At 32.4% G+C, this 7500-nt stretch overlaps 1 protein-coding gene across 10 annotated transcripts in view; it reads right to left on the minus strand.

Annotated features, from left to right (window-relative positions):
* The window catches only part of tgo (Aryl hydrocarbon receptor nuclear translocator homolog tgo), a 308504-nt gene that overhangs the window by 160232 nt on the left and 140772 nt on the right, over positions 1-7500 (minus strand). For 6 of the 10 annotated variants that reach the window (XM_067096878.1, XM_067096874.1, XM_067096880.1 and 3 more), the window contains exon 2: positions 1-399. This exon is cut by the window's left edge and continues 525 nt beyond it. The exons of the other annotated variants lie outside the window; for them this stretch is intronic. The gene's annotated coding sequence lies outside the window, so the exon portion shown is untranslated. The remainder of the gene's footprint in view (positions 400-7500) is intronic. 10 annotated transcript variants of the gene reach the window in all.

Consider the following 7500-nt stretch of genomic DNA (forward strand, 5'->3'; position numbering starts at 1 on the left):
ACCTCAATGGGCGTGATGGCGTGAGAGTACATTTTGCCCCAAAAAATTATTTAATATTTTTTTTATTTTTTTCACTAAAATGAAACTGCAAGATTGCACACTTCTTCTTTCGTCGATCGCACTTAACATGCACTGCTTTCTATTAAGGGTTTTTATTTTTTTTAATTACGTTTCAAGCAGTTATTAATTATTAATCCTGACGTGAAATTTCTAGGAAAAATGAACACACGGAAATCTTCTTCTTCGTGCATTTACATGCGTCAAATTTAATGGCCTCGAAATAGGTCAGCCGTGCGAGGATCTAAGCTTAATATAATGTCTTTTGTTGAATATCACAATATAGCTTTTATTTTATTATATAAAGCTGAAGAAGTTAATGGGAATAAATCCTTGACAAATCTGAAAACAAAATTAACAAAGCGATAAAATAAAAAAAAAAAGTTTATGTTAAACTTTCCGTTTGGGAAAAAAAAAATCATAACAAAACTGAAAAATCGATGACAAAACCAACAATGTATATATAAAACTTTTCGTTAGGAAAAAAAAAATCATTTCGCTAATAAAAGCGAAGAACGTTACAAAACTTTACGTATTATCATGAGAAAACAAAAGTCCCCCCCCCCCTTTTTTTTGTTCCTTTTCTATATCCCGCTCATCCCTAACTGCGACCCACAACACCAGTCGTCTAACAGCTAGGTACCTAATTCACGCAAGATTTAGGAAACTGTTATGACGCCAGTTTTAGCCACCATAAATCAATCAATCAATTTAGTAAACTCTTCCATCTCTACCTTCCCGGTGCTATTCGAGATTGGGACACTTACACTACTGGTCCCTCAGTTTGCGAGTTGAGCACGCTCACCACTGAGAGAAAACATTTATATATATATATATATATATATATATATATATATATATATATATATATATATATATATATATATATATATATATATATATATATATATATATATATATACATATACATATATACACACACATGTATATGTATATATATATTATATATATGTATATATATAAACAACTGTACAAAAACCGAAATGCCAAATAAAGGAACATAAAACATAACAAAGGATAATAAGGAAGGAAACGAATTAAGAAAAAAAAAAGCCAAGGCAAAATAAAGGGGGTTACAGGAAGGAAGGTGTACAGTAGGGGGTTCGAACAAAACCACAATATACAATAAAGGAGGAGGAGGAGGAAGGGGCAGAAGAAAGTGGGAAGGGGGGGGAATCGGTTAGATTAGGAGATGTGGAAGAGCGAGAGCGGAACAGCAGGGCCGCCCACCTGTCCATCACAACTGTTCGCTGGGCAAACTGGCAGTACACGCTATACTGGCCGTGATCAATAGCTCTATATATCCTCCCCTCGTTAACACAATATCCACAACCTTTACATAACCCCTGCTGCTGCTGTGATACGCTTACTCCTGCTGTTCCTCCTCGTCTTCTTCTTCTTCTTCTTCTTCCTTGCACTTTTTCTTCCTTCTTCCTTATTTCCTTCTCATATCCTCGCCTTCTTCCTTTCCTTCTTTCCACCTCATATCCTCTTCTTATTATATTCTCTCCTCCTTCCTTCTCATATCCTCTCCTTACTCCTTCCCTTCTTCTCATATCCTCTCCTTCTTTCTCATATTCTCTCCTCCTCCATTCTTTCCCTCTCATATACTATCCTTCTTCCATCTTTCCTTCACATATCCTCTCCTTCCTTCTTTCCCTCCCATATCCTCTCCTTCTTTCCTTCTTTAAACAATTAAAATAAATAATAGCATCACAAACCTGCAGATATGATGTGGTCTTTACGCAGAACAAAACAAAATGAACTGTCCAAAATTTAACTTCAATAATACAAGTAAAAAAAATAAACTACTGAACAATAATACAACCAATTATTATTATTATTATTATTATTATTATTATTATTATTATTATTATTATTATTATTATTATTATTATTCAGGAAGGTGAACACTATTCATATGGAACAAGCCCACCAAAGGGGCCACTGACTTGAAACTCAAGCTTCCAAAGAATATGGTGCTGTTTACAAAAAAATAACAGAAGGTAATGCGAAATTCAGAAAGAAGAGATCACTTATTAAAAAAGAAAAAATAAATCAACAAATTAATAAATAAACTGATAAAAATGTAAGTAAATGAATGAAATACTCCGGCTCCCCTGGTGAAAATCAGCCTACAAATAAAACTTGAAAAATTTCCCACAGGCGCAATTTGCAGTGCACATCCAAAAGGAAAATCCAAAATAGCGAAATTGTATAAATTTATCGATGTATGAATGATCTGTAAATTGTTTCAATTAACCGATGTATGAATGATCTGAAAACTGTACAATTCATCCATTTATCTGAGATCTGAAAATTGTATAAATTTGCCGCTGTATGAATGATCTGAACACTATAAATATACCGATGCATGAATGATCTGAAAATTATATATATTTACCGATGTATAAATGATCAACAAATTGTATAAATTTACCCATGTATCTAAGATCTGAAAATTGTATGAATATACCGATGTATGAGTGATCTGAAAAATGTACAAAAAATCCCGGCGTATACGACTGATCTGAATACAGAAACGGAGGCAATAACGCCGTGCAAACACGGGAATTTCGAAAGCATTCAAATTGCTGCATCCCGATATGCCAATACAGATTTTGTAGCGTTGGTTAACTTGTCGTCATTCTCTGATATGCGATGTATGATGGCTTAATCAACGAAACACATAATAGCGTAATTCCGACACAGTCTCCGACGTCAAAATACATGGATATTACGGAGAGTAAAGCAACAAAGAAATCATTATTATAACCCCCTCTTAAATAATGTATGCATGGTTATGAATGCGTGGGTTTGCAAGATATATATATATATATATATATATATATATATATATATATATATATATATATATATATATATATATATATATATATATATATGAAATACATACACATCGTATATGTGTGCAAGATATGCGTAAACTACAAATAACATTTAGACGTATATTAAATTAAACAACAATATTCCAAAGAACAGTTCTCTCTCTCTCTCTCTCTCTCAAAATGCCAAGTGATAACCAACGTAACAATATTCCAAAGAACAATTACCCCACAATACACAAATCTAAATAACCCCCCTCTCTCTCTCTCTCTCTCTCTCTCTCTCTCTCTCTCTCTCTCTCTCTCTCTCTCTCAACAAAATGCCAAGTGATAACCATCACTGCCCCGCCAGACAAATGAGTGTCGTGCTGCACGGTGCTTAGCACGTTATTTACATGCGACGAATAAGAAGACTTCATTCCAAACATTGAGAAGAAGAAGAAGAAGAAGAAGAAGAAGAAGAAGAAGGTGCATAATGGAAGTCAAAGTCGGAAGGAAGAGAAAAACTTAGCACATGAACACCCACTAGCGCATTCCTCACATTTTTAGGTGAAACATACTCTGGGGCTATTTAGACGTCGCAGATAAAATTAAACGTCGGCATGCTTTGGAGGTATTTACACGTCATCTTTAGAAATAAACGTCAACATACTTTGGAGGTATTTATAAGTCATCTTTAGAAATAAACGTCAGCATACTTTGGAGGTATTTATACGTCATCTTTAGAAATAAACGTCAACATACTTTGGAGGTATTTATACGTCATCTTTAGAAATAAACGTCAGCATACTTTGGAGGTATTTATTCGTCATCTTTAGAAATAAACGTCAACATACTTTGGAGGTATTTATACGTCATAAACGTCAGCATACTTTGGAGGTATTTATATGTCATCTTAAGAAACAAATGTCAACATACTCTGGGGGTATTTAAATGTCATAGTTAAAAATAAACGTCAACATACTTTGGAGGTATTTATACGTCATAAACGACAACATACTCTGAGGGTATTTATAAGTCATCGTTATACATAAACACAAACATACTCTGGGGATGTTTATACGTCATCGTTAAAATTAAACGTCAAGCCTTAAACGGCGCACTATTATTATTATTATTATTATTATTATTATTTCATGAACACTAACCATATGGAACATTGTACAAGGACCACTGACTGGAAATTCAAACTTCCACAGAATACGGTGTTCATTTGCAAGAAAATTATTATTATTATTATTATTATTATTATTATTACATTATTTCATGAACACTAATCATATGGAACACTGTACAAGGACCACTGACTGGATATTCAAACTTCCACAGAATATGGTGTTCATTTGCAAGAAAATTATTATTATTATTATTATTATTATTACTATTATTATTATTATTATTATTATTATTATTATTATTATTATTATTATTATTATTATTATTTGAAGCCTAATTATATTTTCCATTAACCAAAAAGACCGATTTTTTTGCAACCTGCAACGGAGAAATTTGACGATAAACACATCGAAGTAAGACAAAAGATAAGCAACAAGACTGCTAAGAAATTTAGTGTCGTATAAAACGTTTTTCATAAAAATCCACAATTACATAAATAAATTCTTATATTTGTAATAAATAAAAACAGACTATTTTTTTCATATAAACACTGAGGAGGAACACCGTTTAAGTGTTCGAAAATCGTTGTTTTTCTCTTTTATAAATAATACAACTTATTTATATATATATTTGGATTTTTATTATAAAGCAACAAGATTATTATTTTATAAAAAAAAAAATATTCATTCATACGAAACAAGCCTGGACTTAATGTACTTGCGCAACTTTTCACGTACGCCAAAAAAACAGTCGTTAAAAAAACACAAGTATAAGAAATTGCATGTAAAAACTAAAACCTCAAAGTATCCAAACATTGTATTTAAAAACAAAAACCCCATAAAGTATCTATGCAATTTTTCACGTACGTCAAAAAATCGTCAAAAAACACAAGTATATAAAATTGTATTGAAAAACTAAAACCTCATACAGTATCTAAGCAACTTTTCACGTACGTCGAAAAAAAAGTCGTCAAAAACACCCAAGTATAGAAGAGTGCATTTAAATAAAAACCTCAGAGGGCCTTTCATAAAACAATTTATTAACCCTCGGTAGAAGCAGAAGAACAAACAGCTTAGAAAATACGATACAAATTTAAAATTTTATCCTTAAAAAAAATTAATGAATTTAAATAATAAAAACCTCCAGAGACCCTTTCATACAACAGAATATTAAACCCTCGGTAGAAGCAGAAGAAGAAACAGCTTACAAAATACAATACAAATTTAAAATTTCAACCCTAAAAAATTTTTTTTAATGAATTTAATAACAAAAACCTCCACAGACCCTTTCATAAAACAGATTATTAAACCCTCAGAATATTAAACCCTCGGCAACAGCAGCTTACGAAATACAATACAAATCTAAATTTTTATCCCCGAAAAAAAAAAAAAAAAAAAAAACCTTGAAGGGCTTTTAACGCTCCATTCATCAGCATTAGCGGAAGATCGCGATTTATCATGATTTAACAAGACACAAAGATGATGCAACTCATCTGCATGATGGCCGAAAAGCATTACCTCCTAATGGTCGCCGCTAAACCCATCAGAGAGAGAGCACAGGTTATTTACATCCAAAAAAACACAATTATTTTAAAGGGATTTGTGAAGCAAAATCGACTGTGGTGACTACAAAATTCATGAAGAGAGAGAGAGAGAGAGAGAGAGAGAGAGAGAGAGAGAGAGAGAGAGAGAGAGAGAGAGAGAGAGAGAGAGAGAGAGCACAGATTATTTACATCCAAACACAATTATTTTAAAGGGATTTCTGGAAGCAAAAATCGACTGTGGTGACTATAAAATTAATAGAGAGAGAGAGAGAGAGAGAGAGAGAGAGAGAGAGAGAGAGAGAGAGAGAGAGAGAGAGAGAGAGAGTAAAGATTATTTACATCGGAACAAAATTATTTTATAGGTATTTCTGAAAACTAAAATCGATTATGGTAACTATAACATTAATAGAGAGAGAGAGAGAGAGAGAGAGAGAGAGAGAGAGAGAGAGAGAGAGAGAACACATTATTTACATCCAAACAAAATTATTTTATAAGTATTTCTGACAACTAAAATCGATTACGGTAACTATAACATTAATAGAGAGAGAGAGAGAGAGAGAGAGAGAGAGAGAGAGAGAGAGAGAGAGAGAGAGAGAGAGCACGGATTATTTACATCCGAAGAAAATTAATTTAAATGGATTTCTGGAGACAAAAATCGACTAAGGTGACAATAACATTAAGAGAGAGAGAGAGAGAGAGAGAGAGAGAGAGAGAGAGAGAGAGAGAGATAAATATTACCGGACTGTGTTTACTGGACAATACTTTCCTGCCTTTTCCATTATTCTAACGTGAAAGAAAGATAGATTAGATAGATAGCTAGATGCAATAATTCCCACATAGCCATTCACCAAACAATTTTTAGTAGTAGTATGTCTCATATTCCCACTCAGGGCCTCTGCTGAATTAAGCACTGGGCTCCGTACCCTTTAGTTAGTCGACTGCGGTTGGTCTCAATCAATTACGACAAGTAAGGGGGGTAAGAGTCTATTTTCAAAATATCTGGAGTCATCTAAGGTAAAATGGCGTATTAAAAGTAAAAAAAGATTTTAAATGCATTATTATTATTATTATCATTATTATCATTATTATTATTATTATTATTATTATTACTCAGATGAACACTATTAATATGGAATAAACCCATAGGGACCATTGACTTGAAATTAAAGCTTCCAAAGAGTATAGTGCTCATTATAAGGAAGAAGTAAGAGGAGGTGTTAAGGGAAATACAGAAAAAATAAATTAATAAATTAATAAATAGATAAAAATATATTAAAATGCGAGGAGAATAGTATTACATGTAAAACTTCCGGGAGATATATATTTTTTCAACTATTACTGGCTTTACGCCAGCACGGGCCCTTGCTTAAGAGAAGCCCGTTAGCGAACAGTCGGCTTCACACTTAAGATGCTACAATGCGTAATATATTAAGAGCACATTGTACTTTTACTGACCATGAAAATAAATTTCACATACGCTCTCTCTCTCTCTCTCTCTCTCTCAGACATTGCTGCATATTATAAATGATAATTATAATATATATGCATACCAGTGAGATTTGTCACATGTTACTCTAACCAATCAAATCATTCTGATGCACACGAATAATGACATAATATTAAATATACGGAAAAATTACTGTTATGTTTTTACTTTTTAAATTCACGGTGACAATGACACGCACAAGATATAATGGTAAATAATAATATTAAATGAACTTTCGGTGCTATGAGAAACCGCTAACAGTAAAAAAAGAACATTTTAACCGAATCCGATTAAAATGATCGAAGCGGCACTAAAAAAAAATTCGAAATTCTAGAGCATTTTTCAGTCAATGCTTTATTATAATTCTACAGCATTTTTCGTCTAAAGCTATATTAAAATGCTATAGTATTTTTCATGTAATGCCATATTAA

Source organism: Macrobrachium rosenbergii, chromosome 53 (genome assembly GCF_040412425.1).
Source record: "Macrobrachium rosenbergii isolate ZJJX-2024 chromosome 53, ASM4041242v1, whole genome shotgun sequence".
NCBI classification, from domain to species: domain Eukaryota; kingdom Metazoa; phylum Arthropoda; class Malacostraca; order Decapoda; family Palaemonidae; genus Macrobrachium; species Macrobrachium rosenbergii.